This window comes from Amphiura filiformis, chromosome 7 (genome assembly GCF_039555335.1).
Source record: "Amphiura filiformis chromosome 7, Afil_fr2py, whole genome shotgun sequence".
Lineage (NCBI taxonomy): Eukaryota > Metazoa > Echinodermata > Ophiuroidea > Amphilepidida > Amphiuridae > Amphiura > Amphiura filiformis.
The window spans coordinates 32,656,376-32,679,174 of NC_092634.1; the positions used below are offsets into that span (position 1 = coordinate 32,656,376).

The 22,799-nt window shown below is 35.2% G+C and overlaps 1 long non-coding RNA gene across 1 annotated transcript in view; it reads right to left on the reverse strand.

Annotated features, from left to right (window-relative positions):
* Positions 1–296: 296 nt before the first annotated feature.
* Positions 297–22,799, reverse strand: part of LOC140156344 (uncharacterized) — a 142,938-nt gene continuing 120,435 nt past the window's right edge. Inside the window, exons 3-4 of the long non-coding RNA XR_011859531.1 lie at positions 16,550–16,650; positions 297–363 (exon numbers count right to left, since the gene is read on the reverse strand). This is a non-coding gene — a long non-coding RNA (uncharacterized lncRNA). The remainder of the gene's footprint in view (positions 364–16,549; positions 16,651–22,799) is intronic.

Consider the following 22,799-nt stretch of genomic DNA (forward strand, 5'->3'; position numbering starts at 1 on the left):
CCTATGTTAGGTTGAACCACAAAATGTAAAGCCATCAAGCCAGTGTTAAGCTGGGCAAAATCATTTTCTTACAGTGCCCCTGATTGGTTCATTACAGTGCCCCTGATTGGTGCATTACATGATATAATCTTTGTCAAAATGATACTTTAGGTAAAATTCCAATTTTCAAGGACTTTCAAGGACCTTGTGTAAATTTCCAGGACTTACAACAAGGACCGTGGTTAGCCTGGGCATATAAATGGATATTGCTTATTGCACCTGCACTCTTCACATGAAAGAACCACAGTTTTTCACATACCTTAATTTTGCCAAGCCGCATCACTTTCCACCTGTATATTTCCCATCGTAGTTAGCTCAAATGTCCTGTGTACCTAAAATAAGAAAAGATATAAGATTAATATCTGCTCATTGGCTATCAGTCACACTTAAAATATGAAACCATACTGATCTATACTGCACACAAAAAGTATCCTTACACTTTTAAAAACAAAAGCAATTTCTCACAGACAGGGGTTTGGCAGGCTTTTAGGGTCGGTCAGATTACGACAAACAAGGATTTAGTGGGGGGGGGGGGCACTTAACCATCCCATCAAATACCATATCTATACTTGCTAGTGAGAAGGGAATGATCAAAAACCAACAATAGGGATTGCTACATCTTGTTCATAAATGACTGACGAAAAGAATGTTCGCTGCTATACTGAAGTGTAGATTTAGCCCAATAACCAGTCTGTACATGGCCCAATAACCTACAATAATGTAGATCACCATGCATAATGTAGCCTGATTGCATTCATTGAGCCACTTCCATGCATTAGATATCAAAATAAGCTTAAGTTCCTTTGGAACATTGAATCATTTCAATTCTCTTTCAAGACAACTTAATTAAAACACAACTCCCACATACACATCCATCTTTAAAAAAATTTCTTCACAAGACTTTAGAACAATTGGGGCAACAACACCTAAAATATTTAGGGTTTACGAACCATTTTTCAAATTAGGATTCGGATTAAGGGATCGGATAGCAATTCAATTCAATTCAATTCAAGAAACATTTATATCACAACTTCAAAAATACATAGTATAAATGACAAATGCCATAATTTTCAAACCAATTACATACAAAGCAAAGTAGTGAATCCGATCACAAGCCCACTGATGACAGTCAAATGTAAGAACAAACAACCTATTAAAAGGCAAGAGACAGGACAAGAGTGGGCCTGAGATAAGATTAAGAGGGGCATCAATAAAAAAAACCTAAAATAAAGTTGTGGGGCAAAACGCGGGGAGCAAGCTCGTGGGTGCGGGTTGCCGGCAAACAGTACAAACGAAAATACAAATACAAACAGGACAAGACAAGACATTACAAAAAAAATAAGATGTGAACAGGAGTCAAAGAATAATTACTGGTAAACCGGTTTAGAAAGCAAATTGCTCTTAAAATGATGTTTGAAGGAGCTTGTGGATGTGGCATTTTGGATGGAAATGGGAATGGAGTTCCAAATGTTAACTCCATGCACTTTAATCGAGTTAGAAGCAAGATTAGAACGAACACGAGGCGGATAGAAATTATTCACACGCCTTGTATTATGACAATGAATTGTTTGTAATGTTTGTACAGTATTTTTTGTGGGATCTGAGAGCACATCAGACACACCAAATTACATTCCAAATACGACAAATGTCCTTCTGATATCAAATAATTTAGATTTTTTGAAATTTGCGATATAATACAAATTTTATGGCAAATTATTAAAAATTGATATTTTGACGAATGGTCAAAATTTTCAAATGATGGTCAGCTTTTCCTCCCATCTAAGTACATATTAGATTTATAAGTTTATATATATAGGTCCCACAAAAAATACTGTGCAAACGTTGTGCTATCCGATCCCTTAAGGGCCTTAATCCATATCCCATAAATGATATATCAATCATTTTAGTTATTTTATTCAGTTGTCAAGCACATGCACATTACACCTAAGTCAAAAATTATTTTGCACACTTTTAGATTTTTGGCAGTTCAAAATTTCAAAATCTAGTTAAATCAAACTTAAATAAAATCAAACTAAATCAGATTATAAATCAAAACAAATCAGGTTAAAAAATCAAAATAAACCTAATTAGAAATTCAAACTAAATCAAGTGAAAAAATCAGAAAAAAATCAAATTTCCAGTGTAAAGTGATCTAATTATCAGACCACATTCAAGCCATCTCAGATTTTCACTCTGCTAGCAATAGAAAAAGGCAAAAAAAGCATAAACCATGTTTAAGCAAGCAGAACAAAAATACGACCAAACTCAAGAAATAGTACTGCCTCAGGCAATGAAAAATATCCTGTTCTACGGACTCGATCAACCCAGATTTTGCATTTTAGGAATTAAAAAAAAGAAGTTAGCTGAATGGAATTAAAAACAGCCAATTTTTGGTCGAAGTGGATTGTTTTTGGGTGTTTTTTTTTTCAGATTTTTCAAGGATGATTTTTAGGGTGCATTTCGGCCTTAAAAACAATTAATATCCAGACTGACAGACCCCACTTGGTAAGTCCATCCACTGTAAAACAATGGGGTTTTCTTTCGCTTTTGGGGGGGGGTCGCCTAAACCATAAAGGCAAGCAGAACATAAATACAGCAATTAATCCTGAGAAATAGCACTGCCTCTGGGCATTTTATCATTTATGGATGAGTTAGAAAGTGCCACTGGTCGCTTCCATCTAAATTTGATTACAGCCCAGTTGGTTCAATCATTGGAATCACGCACGAGTCATCTGTATTCTGCTCACGCAGTTGCAATGACAGCATTTTATCCACACTAATGGGCTCTCTTGTAACTGACCACTTTATTTGAGGGAAATAAAATTGGGATTGGCAAAAAAAAAAAAACTTTTTTCACACCCCAACGACCTAGAATTCTCCCCTCATTTTGGAAGATTTGTTTTAAATTATGCTAAAATCATGTTAAATCAGCCTTTTTTTTTTAAATTTATATAATTGGTTTTGATTGAACATTTTTGCAAAAAATTCAAAACATTTTGTTCAGATTTTTCAAGATTTTGGTGATATTTTTATAGGGCATACCTGACCGACACTACTCTAAAAAATCTGTTCACCCACAAAACAGGGAGGTTTTTTTCATCACCTTGTATCCTAAATATTTTTTAAGCATTGCTGTCTTAAATGGCATGGCCTTTTACATGTTTCTTAAATGACAAAAAAAAATACAACAATTTTTCTTTTAATTACACAATTTTGGTACACATTTCTGTTAAATGACAAATTAAAATGGTATGTGTTAAAAGGATTTTACTGATGATGCATTTCAATTTTTGAAATTTCAAATGAGAGTACAGTAAGTTTACTAACTCTCTCTCTCTCTCTTTCTCAAAATAAATAGAGACATTGACATTGAAATCTGGCTAAAAAGAAGCACAGGAGCTGTGGTTTATGCAAAATTTCCAATAGAACTTAAGTCTATTCAGTAATGCATGAGCTACTCTTGTTGTCAAGAACACAATGCCTGTGTGGTTAAAACACAAATGGGACGGATGTCGGACTCTTTGATCTAAATTAAAGTCAATCGTAGACGGACATAGAGCTAGTAGGAAATTGTACAGGAATAAAGTGAAGGTTAGTTAGCCATCATGTGGAAGGAGGCTGGGATTTAAAATGGATATGCAAATAGACTGGAGTGGACGGTCAGACAGGACATCTTCTATACAAGTCAGGTGGTGGGCGCCGTGCATTCTCTAAATTTCCACCGTCAACCGTGTAATTGAATGGGATTATTTTGAAATTTTAAAACGCTTGAAATTATCACAAACAAATAGGCCTATGTAATAAATAATATAAATACAAGCTAAAACAGTTGGGGTTCGATAATGAACGCCACAAAACTAACCGAGTATATGGAAAATGCCATACGGCCGAGCGATTTCGCCGGCTCTCTCCCCCCATCATGCCACTCGCCGCCTGATACAAGTGGTTAATGGAACAGAGGATGAATATGAGAAAATTGTATGGCAGTGGGGCGAAGTTTGTAAAAAAAAAGTCAGGAATTTGTAGTGCCCAACCAACTTTACACATATTGTACTGTCTGTAATAGACGCTCACCCTCTAATAAATGCCCCCATAATCTTTTCATTGACAAAACGGGCAGGTGTAAAAGACAGAAAGAAGAAATGACAGAAATGACCAAAGTGCCAAAATTTCCATGCCATATCATGTGAGTAAGCTTAAAACTGAGTGCTGGCTGTCACAATCGCTAAATGGACAAAACCTCTTCTAACTTGACTTCCATCACAGTGCTTCCATCCACTTCATTGATAAAAATGAATTATGGCAGAATCACATTCTTTCTTAAAATGCACTGACTGACATAATTTTTGTAGTATTTACCATGATAAATTAACAGCATTTTGTTTATTCTCCAGGTAGATATGGTGGTAGTCCTGTCTTCAAAATGGACTTAATTGCTATCCAAATGTACTATTTACACTTACTATTTAACATGTTTAATGTACCATACTATTGACATTGTAAGACAAGTCACCACATAATTAATAATTAATCAAAACCAATGCCAATCAAATGGGAGTCATATTTCCAGAAATCAAATGTACAGTGCAGTATTGGGGTCACACCACTCCACGCCATACATAAATTCTCCCAGTCACATTTCCCCAATATGAAATTTTTAAAAAGTAAAATTTTAATTTTAATTCCTTTAAAGTTTGGCAGAGGCGGGGTTCGAACTCACGGCTCACCGCTTTGGCTAGTATCACGTATACCATACGTCCAGCGCCTTAGACCGCTCGACCACGAAGAACTTGATAGTGCCATCGTGAAAATTTATACCTATAATATTAATAAATCGCAACTTCATTACTGCATCATATTTTGGAATTTTATCTGCTTAAAACATTAATGTGTATTATAATAAAGCTACCATTATTTATATTGTTGAATTCTCAAGCGATTATGAGGGTCCTATGAATAGGCCTACATACACAATACATAAAATCGATTTTGATATCGGCCATGTGCTCTGCTGTGCATGTGGTTTCCATGATGGCGGAAGTTGTATTCTGAAGTGCATCCGAACTCCATTTTGAAGCAAATGATTTTGACAAGGCATTGGATTGTTCCAGTTTGCATCCTAAATCCACATTAGACCCTAATTTTATTTACAAAATCAAAAGATTAGATTATCATAACAACAAAACGGTAATCTTTTGTCGGGTCTAATGTGAAAATTACATTAAAAAATGCAGTTTTACAGAATTAATTTTCACTTAATTCCAAAAAAAAAAAAGGCGTATATAAGATTGAAATAAATTCTCTACCTTCTATACTAGATCAATTGTGACGCAAGTTGTTATCAAAAATTGTTGTGATAGATGTACAGTTAATATTCATATTATCCATTACCTATCTGATGGTACAGTTTTTACACAGAAAATATTTATTTGAAAAACCTGCCACTCGGCTTTTTTCCGGAAAGGTCACAGGGTCGCCGTGACCTGTGCAATAATTACAATTAAAATTTTTCTTATTCTAACAGCAAGCGTTTCTAGAATATATTATGGCGAAATGTGGTGTATATTGGGGTTAATTAGAGCCCCTCCATTATAGGTCATTATAGGTGCCCCTTATGGATTTTTTTCAAATGACAACTGTCTGAACAACTAAATTTTGTCAAATCTCTAAATAAAATTAACATCTAAACCTTCCAGATTCTATGATTAGGCCCCCCAAAAAAATGTTTTGTTGCCCTCTGTGACTGACCAAAAAAAATTAGAAATTTTGGGTCCTTTTTTTTCAATCACTTTAAATCACTTAAATGTTGACAGTATCACAGGCATTTTATATTTGTTATTAACTTATTTTATTCATTAAATCCATATTTGATTGAAAACAAGAAGTATTTCCATTTAAATTCAGTCCAAAAACGCACAATGTTTTACTGTAAAATGTTCAAATATTTCAACTGCTCAGAAGTGGGTAAGTGCAATAGCTGCCATATATAACTGCCATGTGCAGATGTGTACAATATACTGTGTGTAAATTGCCAAATGTTCACAGAGCTGCTATTGCACCTACCCACTTCTGGCACTGAGCAGTCAATTTGTCACTACTAGCCTTTTCAAAATGAAAGAAAAATGGAAGAGCCCATGAAAATTAAAAAAAAGAAGGATTGCCCTACCGACCATCCAAATTTTTGTCTTGGAAGGGTAACCAATTTTTTTTTTTTTTTTAGTCTTATGTTGATTTTAACTTTTTTTTTTTATTTTTTTTTTTCTTTGCAGGCGCAAATTCCCATTCACTTTTGTTTCATCATTTTATGACTTACAAATCACCTGGAGCACTAATTAGGTCAAATTCTAGTACATACATTTTTTACAACAATAATCTTAATTCAATGGTAATCCCAAACCACTATTATCCTCATACACAATTCAGAGCTGTACACAATTATACCAATATTAGTCAATATCAAAAAAGTACAATCCAATTACCATGACGATGCCTAAGGGCTATACTTGGCAGCGGACTCAAATCTTAATATGTGACCCATCACATCGAAAAATGGCAGTTGTCGGAAACCTACATTTAAAGATAATAAAGAAAATAATAAGGAATTTGAATCCTATTTGTCACATAAAATCACCATTCAACATACGACATCAATGGAAGAGGTGTCATTTTAAGGCTTAAAGCTGTCTTTTAGTCTAGTAAAGAAACCTACAAGTTCATTTTTGACGACAACTGCCGTGTTTCGATGTGATGGGTCACATATATGGTTTGATGTGCAAAAAAAAATGCAATAATTTATAGTGCGCTATGCACAAGCATAAACCCACAAGCCTCAGCACACTTTACAGGAATTCGCTGACCACTGTTTTGAAAATATCAAATTTTAATAATTTGTCATAAAATTTGTATCATATTGTGAATTTCAAAAAGTCAAAATTATTTAATATCAGATGGACATTCCTCATATTCAGAATTAAATTTGATATGTCTAATGTGCTCTCAGGTCCCACAAAAATACTGTCCATACCAGAACTAGGGGTGTGAGAGGCCTCAGACAAGAAAAATGAAAAGAGGAAAATTACTTTTAAAAAAGCTGAAAAACAGCTAAATATGGGCAGAAAAGAAAAGAAAACACATACATTTTGGCAATAAAAAAAGCTGAAATCAGCTTAAAAACTGAACTCTCACACCCCTGGCTAGTACTTAAAAAGTTGAGGAATATGTAACTTCAAGACACTGAACAAGAAAAGCCAATTCCAAGCAAACCAACCGCAAACCATGTGCACTTTAAATGAGCCGAACATTTACGCTTCTTCTAAGAGCAGCCGACATACAAAATGATTCTCAACTTAATTAAATTGGAAGAAAGCAAGATTCCTTTTTAAGTAGTTCATCAAAGACATACTAATAACATCTAACCCCGAGTCCCTTCCTTTTCCTCTGAAAGGAAAAGTGCTCACATACAAATTATTGTAAAAGTAAAAAATTTGCACAATTAATTTTTCGCAGTTTGCCAATTTTGAACTATTTCACATCTTTACATCTGCCGTTTTAAGCTTCCTCAAACAGACTTATAAGCAAAAGGAGTATATTCAGTCATTATTATTTTCACAGTAGCCGTTTGGAATATGCAAAGCATGAAAATAAATGTGCTGCAAAAATTTCCAGTTTTTCACTGACTTCCATCTCCTTTGCAGTCTGTACCATTCATCAAAATTCATTTAGTTTTTGATCATTTGTCTCTCTCACAGTCCTATGTTCAACTCATTAAAATCTTCAGTTTTTGCTTAGTCTTCCACAGACACCATTCGTCAAAATTCTTTCTTTAGTTTCATTATTTATCTTCAATTTAGTACCTGAAATTCATTCAAATCTTTTTCAAGTCTTTGTTTTGATAATGTTTGTCTCTCTCACTGGCTTTTCTTTCACAAAAATATATTATTTCTACTGAGTTCTCAATGCTTCTTTTTACCAAAAATACACAAAAACTCCCTGAAATCATGACCTCAATCCACCAAATTTAGAAATGCTGTAAAAAGCCATTTATTTTCACTCTGGAAACTTTTCTTGCAGTGAGTAAAAACATTTTGTCAAGCAGAAACAAACTTTGTCAAATCTAAGCTAAATATCAAAGAAACCCCATTATGCCGAAGGAAAAAGAATTACGCTAATTTAATTTCGCAAACAGACGCATCTGGCAAATTCCACAAAATTAAACCCTTCACAATAATAAGTTGTTTTGCTCTGTTGAAATGAAAATGCACATATCTTCTCCTGACTAAGGTAGCAATGTCGGGCATCAGAGCCAATCTGCGACGGGTTCCTTTGAAGTTGCCGCCATCGGTTGTCTTTGCTCATACAATTATCAACAGTACAAATATCTTTACCGACTTGTTATTGTGTTAACGCGTAGACACAATGACCCATTTGCATTGAACAAGTAGAAAAATGTGTTATTAACATAAGTGATTGGATCAAAGTCTAGAAAATAAGTACCCAAGTTATCAAACCCGCTTCAAAAACAAAAAATAATAAACAAAAATACAATAATCAAATAATGAGCAGTTTATGGATATTACAAGATTGTAATAAACAACATCTTCCTCACATCACAATTCGTTAAATTTCAAATTGATTTTTTCCCCGCAATTCTATCTATATTCTCAATCTGCAAGCTTTTAGAATCAAGTATGCATCAGCGAAACTATGCATTATCTCACTCGCTCTCTCTCTCTCTTTTCTCTGTATTTTGTCCTCCAGTCATAGATAACATTTCCAGACGCTGCAAATTTTAATCCTCTTCTTGTATTTGTATCCTCTATGGAGATACATTTGAAGAAAAATGTGTCTTGGAGATGATGTTGGTGTTTAACTGTGTTGCAAATCCAACTTAAAGGTGGGTGACCCGATTGACAGCCTCATCCCCACTTCTTCCGCCGCCCTTCTTTTTGCCGCCCCTGCTTTTTACCGGGGGTCACATCCCAAAGCCCACCCCCAAAAAAAATATGTGCATGATATGAGGATATGCCACTTTAATGTGTCACCATTGTAAAAACATGCTTAAAGGTGGATTGTCCAAAAGGATTCAGTTTATAACAGTACTTTAAAAATATACTTAAAGGTGAATGTTCCAATTTCATTAGATGTTATTTCCACCATGATTGAATGCTTGTGCTTCCCCAGCCACTTAATGAACTTGCCCATTAGTTTTCGCTTCTGTTTCAAGCTGAATGGGAGAAACGTGTAACTAACTGCCCTATAATAAATAGCAAACCAGAATTCCAAAAGGCTTACTTCTTATATCGGGAGCTACAAAAATGTAAACAGTTTGGATGAGAAAGGTCTATTATTATATACATTTGGGCTATTCCATCTAAAATCTACACTACCCCTGTGGAAGATTTTGGAAATATCTGCCACAGGAGGGAGTATGAATTTCAAATGGAATGAACACATTAGCAGTTCCATTCAAACTCACCCTCCCTCAGGGGAAGATTCAGGTTGAATTTTTCTCAAAGGGTGTATGAAATTCAAATGGAGCTGCCTAAATGTGCTCATTCCATTTGAAATTCATACTCCCCCTGTGGCAGATATTTTCAAAATCTTCCACAGGGGTAGTGTGAATTTTATATGGAATAGCCCATTACATACTTTGTAAGAAAATAAGTTATCCCACTGAAACCTCCTTTTTCACAGGGAAAAAGTGGGGATGATTTGATGAGAAAACAGTCAAGTGGAACACATCCTTTAAGTTTGAAATGTACTATGATTCCTAAAGACACATGTCGTCAATTGTAATTAGATATAATTCCATCTGAAGCTCCGTCATGCGGACATATGTTCCAAATCAACTAAACTATAATCTTTACATAGTACCACTACCAGGCAGAACAAGAAATGGATAGTATAGTCAAGCAAAGCGATATTTTCTGTTCCACTAAAGCCCTCCATCCACCCGCCTCATCAACCACGACCTTGAGAACATCTTCATCGCACCTTGATGGGCGCCAGGGCGTGCAGCCCCCAGGACGAAAATTAGCCGCGACTTTGCCGCCGCAAAATGGCTATCAATTTTACACTAGATTTGACAGGGATTTGCTTAACGATGGAATTGCCCACTTTGCGTGCGAGCACAATGAAGATCACCGTCGCCAACAAATATTTTGATGTTCTTCTTCCGCGATAACAATCTCCGTCGCCAGATTATTTCTGACTTGATGTTTGATAAGATACCGATCTATTTTAGTATACATACTTAACAACATCAATCAAATCAGTCACTTATTTGACAAAATCAATTTTAGATTTTGCTTTTCATTTAAAAGTTCATTTCATAAGCTAATTATGGCTCAATATCCTGTTCAAATTAGCGTTCAAATTCTGGAGATTTCAAAAGATTCTCGTCAATAGATGTAAAAAATTACAAAAGGAATTAAGCACCAAATATGGCTGTATTATAAAATAGATCTTCCCGACAAGTGACTCCTTCTCTTTGTATCATCAGAGAAGGTATCTTACATATCCCATAATGCATTTCTCCCATTTCAATTTTCTGTACTGATTTTCTATCTAGTGGAACATGGGTCGATAGTGACAAAAATGATCTAAATGAACAGAGAACATGCAGATCTTGCAAAATATGTATATTTCTGGACTATCGACCAATGTTTAGCAAGTTTATTCACAAAATGAAAACAAAGGGAACCTGTACAATGTAACGGGAACATCATTTGATGAAATGAGGAGATGTTATCATGTTGAAAAGGATTCTGGGAAGGGTAAGATATCTTTTATGCTACTACACATACATTAGACCAGACAAAACTGACATCATGCATTTAATACGTAAAAGACTCTCCTATGAGCGGACAGTTCAGTACTATCAATAATATTCTATTTTTGCAGCTTTACTTCTCCTTGATACAAATGTCGCTGTAATTAAAAACATTTCACAAAAGTAGTAAATAACAAAATATTTGATCAAGTGCAATAAAGAGTATTGGGTTATTCCATTTGAAATCCACACTACCCCTGTGGAAGATTTTGGAAATATCTTCCACAGAGGGAGTATGTTTTTCAAATGTAATTGGTCAAAGTTAATCATTTTGAAACTCATACTCCCCCTGTACAATGGCTTTACCTAAAACTTTCATAACTGGAATATTTCAAATGGATGTTACCCAACTGTCTATTCTATTCTAAACTTAAACTCCCTCTGTGGAAGACTTTACCTAAATCTTCCTCAGGGGTAGTGTGGATTTTAAATAGAACAGCCCAATTTGTAGACTAGAAATTGTAATATTATTGTGTAGTGGAATGAAATTGGAACACACATATCCATACAATAAAGATGCACTATATATGCAAAGTACGTTTGGCTATCAGCAAGATTGAACATGGTACAAGTTAGTTTGGAAGTAGGGCAGAACGAAAATTGTCCAGTTCTGATATGTATGCAAAGAAGCTACCAAATAAATTTTGCAACAAAAATTTAGTGGAATTTGAAGACCCCTTAACTGCCACTTCTCCACCAAATCACATCTCTAAACACCTTACCACAGTTAAGAGAAATTGCACTCATAAGCTTGGCCGGACAGATTGAGAAAACATGCTCACAAGTTTCGACAAACGCAAACGAGCTACCAAATTAGCATATTTTGCAACAAAATCCTAATAAAATTTGAAGAACACTAATAGCCACCCCTCAACCAAATTGCATTACTTATATCCTTATCAGTTCTGAGAAATTGCACCTGCAACTTCGGATGGACGGAATGACAGCATGACGGACAGACATTACTAAGAAACTTAAACAAAAACATTTTCCCAGAAAATATTAAACATTCCAGACAAATACTTGATTGTATCTCTCTTTCTACATGTAATGTAATGGTGGTCACACATTTCTGTATGTGCTCAACAAAATTAATTCAGTTTTAGCCTTAAGAAATCAGGTTTTTTTCAGTCAACTTATAACCCATGTGTCACAATGTTCAATAAACATAGACTGACACATTGACTCACCAATGAACTTCTCAATATTGTAGCGAGCTAATTTTTCCAGGGCAAAATCATTTCTATAATACAACACATTTCAACTCCAGTTAACGCTAGCGCGAAATCACCCTCTAACGTGTTATCACAGAACACTGTGTGCCCCTTAAGGTGTTATGTAAGGACAAAATCGAGTCGGCTTTGATCATGTGCGATAATTAAAAAACACTTGCGCTGCCGGGCGTGTCTTTTGAATACTCATACGGCTATTTCAAAGCGAGTGTGGTGTGGGGAGAAAATAAGATGACACATGAGTGCAGCACTTTGCTCGACTGTGCCGCAAAAGGAAATGATTGTTTTCTTGCACTGGTCTATAAACAATAAAAACAAATAGACTGATAGCTTTTAATAATATTTGGTTGGCTTCTCAAGCCCGTTTAATTCCAGTCAGCTTTGATTAATAATGCAGGTTATATGGGAGATGGAATGGGCTATTATTAGATCCACTTAAATTGTACTATTCCGGTTGAGATCCATACACCCCCTATGGAAGATGTGACCTTAATCTCCAACACAGGGAGTGAAGATTTCAAATGGACTCACCCATTCAGGTAACCTCATTTGAAATTACCCTCCCTGTGTGGACGATAAGTCTTCCATAGGGGTATATGGATTCCAAATGGAATAATAGCCCAGTTGTAGATTAATGTTATAAGAGGCTATAAATAAATTATAGTCATTTCATAAAACAGAACAGAACTACAAATTATGGTCATTTTACATGTTTTGTAAAACCGTTACAAATTCTGGTATTTCATAACAGTTATTAAATCACAAATTATGAATATTTCAAGAAAACTCTATGCTGTATTTGGAAGAAGCAGGCTTGATACTGCCTGCATATGAACAAGTATAATTGTTAAATCACAATATTAATTCTGTTTTTCCTCTGTTATGTTCACACACATGACTGGATATAAACTTTCCTGGTTTTCTAGCTAAAAATTCTAAATTTGAATCAAATGTATTCAATTTTATTTCTTTTCAAAAGAAGCTACACAATGTTGGGTACCGGTTGTTGTACTTTAAAATAGGTTGATACACTCCGTTTTTAATTGTTGCCAAGTTATGACATCAAGATATGCGTTGTTGAAGCGGTTGTTGAAAATTGAAAAATGTGAAGTACAAAGATGTAAAAACATTTTCTTTCATAACATTTCAAAGAATTAAAACAATTTTTCAAGAAAATAGTGCATTACAGTCTGTCCACTTAGAAGTACAAACCAAATCTGTGGCAGCGGGGGTTGATGCTTTGCGTCACACGAGAGCGCTACGCGACGGGTATAGAGCGTGGTGCATAAATCGTGCAGCAGTTGGCGCGCCAAAGAAGCATTGCACTGAAATGATTATTCTCATACCTCCAGTTTCCGAGGTCTATTTACTTTGTACTTCTATGTGGACAGACTATTATAAGGTGTATCAAAATGATTGGTGTACTACAGGTACAGGGTGTATCAAAATGATTGGTACCCATTAGCTTTGTTGTCTTGTATGCCTGCTTCATCCACATTCATCATTAGATCATCTTGAAGTGACTATAATTTATATGACTTTTTATAACATAAATCTACAACTAAGATGCACGTTTTACTGCATTTTGATGTGACAGTATGTATACTCAGTGGATATTGATGAGTACCAATCATTTTGAAACACCCTGTAATAATCTTTTTGCATCTTTATAACAAATCTATATAAAGTAAAATAACCAATCATGGAAATTATATCTAAGCAACATAAAGTAAAAACAAAATCTACCACTTTCACAGCGAGATTTTCATCTACATTACTGCCTCAAAACCCTCATGTTATACACTGATTGTTATATTTGACTAATACAGATAATAAATTTGGGGAATAGTTAAGAAGACTAACACATTCACCTCCAGGGTCATAGACAATATGCCAGCTGTATGCGTGCTGACTACAAGCTAACATGACTGATTCATCCTGGGCAATGCCAGAGGAAACTGGAGTATGTGGGAAAATGAACATTACGTATTGATTTTATAATGCTAGTACATCTCAACATGTCTGAGGTCTTCTTTTTCTTGTGCAGTTTTCAAGTTACTAAATAACATCTTTTTTGGATAGTAAATGTGTCCCTTTAGAGCTAAAAATTAAATAAATGGTTCAAATTGAAAGTAAAATCTTTAGGTAAGTTTAAGGGTTATTCATACACTCTTAGATAGCGAGACCCAATCAGAGCAAATGTTAGAAAAATGCGAAACATGCATCGATTGTGTATATGCACGGCGTGCACTCCATTTACTACACGAGTGCTTTCAGACACATTCATTTTTCTTGTGGGTTGATGCATTTATATTTGCTTGAATTTTCCAACATTTTTAGTGTCAATTTTGTTGTAAAAATAGCAAAAATCATGTATTTTTTCTCATGTATGAAATAGCCTTTTCGGGGCTCGTGCATTAGACGCATCAACATCTCAGTATGTGTGCATTATTTTCTACAATTTCATCCTAACAAATGATATGCATTTATTAACCTATAAATAGTTGGAGTAGAATCTATGATAATTTATAGTAAAAAAATCAACACACAACATTTCAACACAGTGCCTGTTGTATTATCTAATATTGAATATTCTAATAATAATTAGTCTTCATATAACAATTTTTCAATTACTGACCGAAATGGTGGTGAGGTCAAATTGATAAAACAAAATTAGAACTCAAGTGAAAAAAAAACCATGATAGGCAAATTAAAAGTACAATTTGTTTGGTTCTCAAAGAAAGCTAACGAAATATAAATACTAATTTTATATTGTATTTTTATAAAGGAATTCAGACCCAACATTAGTTTATTCAAACTCTATATCCGCAAGAAAGAACATTATAAAGGCTTTGCAGTGATGTTGTTATTTTCTCCCAACAATCTATTTTATTTCAAACAATAATAATTTTTATTCTTAAAGATGAAAATCCAGATCAGAGAATCAAAATGTATTATTAATAAGTTGAAAAACCAGTCAGTACATGAAATAAAGTCTGTGGAAAGTGGAGCAATATGCACAATATACTAAATTCACATCAAGGCAGGTCATCCAAAACCCAGATCGATATGGATCAAATTTGGAATTTGTCTACAGAGTGCAAATTTTACACAGTAACTGTAGTCCGAGCATTGCAACATTTGAAAACACAGTGCAGAATCGTACACCAACATTTACACCATGATAATACAGAATTGTGTTGTGCCAGTCTCAATCCAACACAGCCGACGGAAATACTGCATTAATGTGCACTAATGCTGATCACCTCTACCCGTGTAAATTTCCCCGAATATGCTCATTCCTACCCCCTCAAATGCATTTTGATTACAAACATTTTATGCCAATAAAGATCTCCATTTGCCCGCTCTATGTTGTCTCAGCTGCCTCCGATAGCATTGGACTGAAGTTTACTACACAGTTCCCTGGGGGAGACATTCAAACTCTGCTTATGATATTACAGAACTGTAAAATATATATCAGCTACATCATACAAACCTTCGAGTGTGATAACGATATATGCGATGCGATCACGCAAAATGAGTCGTTTATCGAGCAAAATCAAAATTCTGTTTCAATATCTTTGTATGTACCATTTTCAAAGCTTTATTTCAATAAAAACTCCATCACAATTGGACTTATGGTTCCACAGATATGCTCAATTTAGTGTTGCTCAGAACAATAAAATACAAAGGAAGTTAAATACTATTATTGGCTATATCTCAAAATCAATATTAGCGACAAATGACTCATTTAGCTTGATCACATCACATATATCTGCCAGGGGAACCAATTGCTGCCTTGTGATTCAAACTCTACTAACGATAACATTGTACCCTTCATTTTTGTGCTATCTACTGATGATAGCATGCTACTTTAATTTGTGCTATCTAGGCCCACTGATGAATGATGATAGCACAAGCATGGTAAAATCTATTACTTGTGATGATAGCACAAAGGTAGGAATCTAAAACCTGTGCTCTATCTACTAATGACATCATGGTAATTTAATTTAAAACTGCTATCTACTGATGATAGCATGTTTCATTAATTTGTGCTATATAGGCCTACTGGTGAGATGGTAACACTAAGGGAAAATCTAAATAACACTTGTGCTATCTACTGATGATAGCATTGTAATTTAAAGCTATCTACTGATGATAGCATGGTTACTTTAATTTGTGCTATAGGCCTACGGATGATGTAGTAAAGTCTATAAATTGTGCTATCTTCTGATGATAGCACTGAGGCGGGACTGATCAGGGAATCTAAAGCTTGTGCTATATATTGATGATAGCATAAGGGTGCTATCTACTGTGCTATCTACTGATGATAGCATGAGGGTGCTATCTACTGATGATAGCATGAGGTTTATACAATTTCTGCCATCTACTGCTCTTTGTTGATGACAACATGGTCACTTTTATACCTGTTGTCACAGACACTTACCAATAATTACTTTGATCAGTACAAAACAAGTGGGTCTCATGGAACTAGTATCATTTATACTCCTATATTCATGACATTTGTCTTTCCAAGGGTTAATGCACCTGTAAAAATGACAAAAATGAATAAAAGAAAAAAATTAAAAATGAGAAAAATTGAAAATGAGAAAAATGTAAAAACAAGAAAGATGCATTCATGGCATGTGTGAGTTACCTTCAACTAAAACAAATACAAATTGAGCTTACCAATATATTTATATAATGCTATCTACTGATGATAGTACAGGTTAATTTTACTACTTAATTAACACCTACAGATGCTTAATTTCCATGTGTTTTAAGCTGTTCTACCTTGGTGCCTAGTACATATATTACTAGCACTGAAAACATTTGTTATTTTGACAACTTGTGCTATCTTCTGAAGGCAGCATGGCACAAAAGCTCTAATAGTATATCTGATGATGAAAACATAACATGCAGTTTTTGTGCTATCTACTGCTGATAGCAAAAATAAATTTGATACACTTTTACTATCATCTGATGATAGCACAACAGCTATAACAGGTTTATCAACTAATGATAGCATGACAGTTATTGTGCTATCTACTGCTGATAGTAAATGGGATACAATTGTGCTATCTACTGCTGATAGTAAATGGGATACCATTGAGCTATATCTACTATCTACTGCTGATAGTAAATGGGATACCATTGTGCTATCTACTGATGATAGTGATGATAACATGACAGTTATTGTGCTATTGGTGCTATCTTCTGATAATTGCATATTGATCTGGAAAGTGTGTACCCAGCACACACAAAGGGGTTTCAGAATATTCTCATAAGGTTTCCAGAACACGTTTAAATGAGTCAGTTTGAAAAGGTCGTATGGTACCACACTTGTGTAAAATGAAAGCATCTATTTGTTTCATAAATTCTGTATGTTTTATCGCCTCTTTAACAATCCAGTATTCAGAAAGTACATCACATCAAAATCATAAATATCCCAAATCCACTGAGCCATAGTACAATTAATAAAAAAAAAAAAAAAAAAAAAATTACATCAAAGACATCACTCCATAAGTCAAATCACCCAAGCCGGTCTTCATTTCACACACATATACACGCGGCATTGCGCTATTCCAGTTGAAATCCTTACACCTCCCTATGGAAGACATAACCTTACTCTCACACACAGGGGCTGTATATTTCAAATGGAGTCACCCATTCAGGTAACCCCATTTGAAACCTACACTCCCTGTGTGGAAGATTAAGGTCATGTCTTCCAAAGTAGGTGTATGGATTTTAATTGGAAGAGCCCATTGATTAAAGCCGGTGAACTCTTTTTTTTTTAAATCCGCAAAGTACACATGTCAATTTAGTAACCATCAAAATGCTCACTCATTTTATCTTTTTTTTTTTTTTTTTTTTGGTAGTACAACTGAATCACCCATATCCTTATAGGAAGATTATTATAACATCACATTTGTGGTTTGCATGTTAAAAGCTGTCAACTAATCTATCATATCTGTGTAGAACTTGATTATAAAAATGTAAAAAAAGATAAATTGGCCATCAAATCTTTCCGTCTGCCAAAGCAGGCATATTTTGGTTGCTATATATGACCTGATTTAGTCCACTCAGGCTAATGCCGGCAAATACAAAACTGAGATACAGCCAGAAATAGGTTACGGTGATAGTTTAGTCATGCACCTGTAAAAATGTGTAACTGCTTAATTTCAGTCCATTTTGTCAGATTTTTCGATACTTTATATTTCCTTATCGGCAACTTGGAAATATTGATTTTGTTCAGAAAGTGATATTGGCAATATTAATATTATTGGATAGTCGATTTATTGATTATCATCTATATATCGATGGTCCTTATTTGGTGGTGGTGTGATTAGGCTTACATCGTGTGGATTCCTATGGACTATTAATCAGTCAGTTATACCAAATTATCAATTCATATTAAACAATTCATTGATGCCAGCATTGGTGGCTGCCATTACAGCTTGTAGACATGGTAGACACAAGTCTAGAAAGGTGACCTTCCTGCTATAGCTTGTCACCTTGTACTTTTGAATAGCATTTTTAGCCCAAATTTTATGACTTTTTTTTTAAGATTGTGAGCCTAGAACAAGATTGTGAGCCTAGAACAAGACTGTCCATCAATGGATTTTTAATTTATTAACCCTAACCAAAACCTACTACTACAAAACACTACAAACAACTTCACTACATGTGTCTGCATCCCAGGGGATGTGATGATGCAATCACCCTAAGTGATATAGAGGCACACTTTCGTTGGCCCGGCCAGCAAGAGACCTAGTGCTTGGCATGTGAGGGCTCTCAAGTTCGAATCCCACCCAGAGCAAACAACATCTTCTTCTACATAACATATCAAATACTTGCGAGTCTATTATGGCCCTTAACATGTTTAAATATTTCTTTTATTTCATTTCTTAGAAAGTCATCCAATGTATATGTCAAACTTATTTGTATGCAGCGCATGTTTCTTGGAATTATAACCATGGTAACATGGGTTTGACATTATATAGGCTTTATAACACAGATTCAGTGACACGACCACGTTGTGACACATTGTTGACTCTTGTGCCATGCAATATAAATTAATACTGCAAAACACACCGTTCCTTACTGTTCAATGATAAGACGAAGATTACTGACAAATAGGATGTAGTAATTACAGTTCTATTTCTCAGAATTTCCATTATAAATTGCACAATTACAACAGGATCAGGATCACCAAAGTTAAAATCAACATCACAGTAAACTGCCCGGAATATGACCTCAGCTGGACAGACTAACTTGAATTGCTTTTCAAGGAAACACAGAAAGAAGCAGAGCCATTGATTTCGGAGCGTTGATGCGTCCACAGGCAAGGCTATAGTTTTACATAGGTCACTGCCTGGAGGGGCTAAGATGCATGCCACTTGATACTTCGGTCTTGAAATATCGCAATAAAGATATGCTTAGAGGCCAGAAAGTGTGGACAAGCTACGTTATTAATGTATAGGAGGGCTTTCTACTTTTCCAGAAACAGCTTTTAAATATTGCTAATTGACGATGGGGGATTGGGAAGTAAAATCTCTTTGATGTATAGGATAGCCTCTTTCATAAAAATGTAACAAACAGTCAAACACATGACATGAAGATTTAGCTAGTACAGGGTATTCAAGCTAAACTGCCCACGAAAAGTATCATGGAATGGACCAGGGTTGGCACAATTTAAATCAATTGATTTATATCACAATTTAAATCACGATTTAAATCAAATGATTTTTTTAAACACTGTTTGAAATCAACTATTTCAATTTTTAACATTTTTGATTAGGCCTAATGTTTAATTTCTTTCTTAAATTGACTGTTTTACTTCATTTTTAATTAAATGCTTCAACACCTTTAGGATACAATTAAAATACCTCTATGATGTCATTTTATCTATTGCTAAAAATTTAACCTTCAAGGTGCAGAATTCAGAAGGTTTTTTCCATGATTTTACCAATTTTATCTTTGCAATTTTCACATTTTCACCAACCCTGGAATGGACACCATCTTTTGAATTTAGAAACATGAACTTAATTTAAATAGAAATTGATCCTTTGCTTGGAATGAACGCATAATGATTGATTAATCTCATGTACTTCTAAGATGAAGTACTGAGAGAGGTTAGACTTTTAAGGACAACAGGTCCGAAGTATATGTGCGATGCAGGTGTGACATAAATAATTTACAATTTAAAAAAAAAAAAATTTCACCTAACTTATCTGGCTGAGGAGTGTTTCAGTACGATAACATCATTTAGTTCATTAACAGGATGATAAATTTATTTATGCAAATGATGTTCTTAATTTGCATATTTTGCACTATTAATATTGTCACCTTTCAAACCTGCTAAAGCTTCTTCCCTTTCTAAAAATTAATCTGAATTTGCATTTACACTGTACCAGATTTGCAAACAAATGTTGTGCTATCTACTGATGATAGTGATGAGAGCATGACAATTATGCACTATCTACTGCTGATAGTAAATGGGATACCATTGTGCTATCTACTGATGATAGCATGACAATTATGCACTATCTACTGCTGATAGTAAATGGGATACCATTGTGATATCTACTGATGATGAGCATGACCATTATTGTGCTTTCTACTGCTGATAGTAAATGGGATACCATTGTGCTATCTACTGATGATAGCATGACCGTTATTGCGCTATCTGATGGTGGCAGCGGAGCAAGTGAGTCTGTGCAAAAACTGTGTTAGCAAATCCACACAAAATGAAAATTACACAAATAAGACACTAAGTACTATTACACACGACAGATCAGGTTTAAATATTTTAATAAATAACAAGAAAAAGTCTTTAATAAGTGACAGAAAAACAAAGGAATAGAAACAATATTTAAGAAATAAAGGGTAATGCATTATCCTTTACACGCAAATAATGTGTCTGAGGCAGTAAAAACGTAAATAATGGGCGAGGCGCAGCCGAACCCATTATTTAAACGATTTTACTGCCGAGGACACATTATTTGCTTGTAAAGGATAATGCTGCACCCTTTATTTCTATTCTATTACCAAAAAATAGTGCGATTTAAAGAGAAAATATCATTTTTTGGCACAAATAAAATTTGTTTACTTCAAGGTGGAGCGCGTAAGTGACAGCGAGTATCGCGGAAATATTGCATGCGTAACCAAGCGTAATGCTGTGCATAGAATGTGTTACGGCGCTTGACCCATTATTGCAGAATAATGGGCTCTCACATGGCGTGTTTTAACAAATCACAGTGTGCAATTTTGAATAATGGGTCGTGGAGGTAATAGAATCATAAGTAAAAGTACAGACTGACAAGCTGTTGGAAAGAATCTTACTATAATTCACCAGAATCTGTCCATCTGTCCATCTGTTTGTTTGTCTGTCTGTCTGTCCGCCTCTTTTCTCGGAGACTGGTGGGTCGCACGTTCCTCAAACTTGGTGGGTGGGTGTATTTTGACCACAGGCAGAACAAGTTTATATTGGTTAGTGGGTCAAGGTCACCCAAGGTCATCCAGGGGTCAAATTAGTAAAAACTGTTTTTCTCGGAGACTGGGGATCGCACGTTCCTCAAACTTGACAGGTGGGTGCGTCTTGACCCGGGACAGAACAAGTTTGTATTGGTTAGTGGGTCAAGGTCACCAGAGGTCATCTAGGGGTCAAATTAGTAAAAACTGTCATATGGGCATGAAACTTGGTGGGTAGATGCATCTTGACCTAAGACAGAACAAGTTTGTTTTGATTAGTGGGTCAAGGTCACCCAGGGGTCATCTGAGGTCAAATTAGTAAAAACTGTTTTCCGCCTATTTTCTCGGAGACTAGGGGTCGCACGTTCCTCGAACTTGGTGGGTGTGTGCATCTGGACCTCAGACAGAACAAGTTTTTTTTCAGTTAGTGGGCCAAGATCACCCGAGGTCATCCAGGGGTCATCTGAGGTCAAATTAGTAAAAACTATCGTATGGGCATGAAACTTGGTGGGTACAGTCAACTTTTATAGTCAAATTTTTGGAAGGTCATTTTGGGGTCATCTGAGGTCAAATTAGTAAAATATGTTGTATGCGCATGAAACTTGGTGGGTACAGTCAACTTTTAGAGTCAAATTTTTGGAAGGTTATTTTGGGGTCATCCAAGGTCAAATTACTAAAAACTGTCATATGGGCATGAAACGTGGTGGGTACAGTCAACATTTAGAGCCAAATTTTGGAAGGTCATTTTGAGGTCACAAGGGGTCATCTGAGGTCAAATTAGTAAAAACTGTCCTATGGGCATAAAACTTGGTGAGTACAGTCACCATCAGCCAGGTAATCGCGACAGCCGAGAACCGCCAAATACGGGTAACCGCCTAGTGTACTTAAATCAACTGATATTTATTTTTTATTTATTCTTTCTTTCACCAGGGTAGCCTCTTCTGTATCTGGTACTGATCTCCAAGACAGTCCAATATTAATGCCCTTCAAGCTATTACATTATGCAAAAACTTAAGACGAGAAAGAGTCGTCGTAATCAGATATGACATGTAGGGACTCTGGTCAGCTCCATCAAGTTGTCAAGGGTGCTCATGCATGGTGGATGATGAGTGTCGGTCAGTAGAGCTGGAGGCTTGGTTTAATAGGTGACACTTGTTTTCACTACTGAGCCTTAGTTCTATCAGTAAACTCTTATTTAAAATGCATAGCTCAAAAACATAATG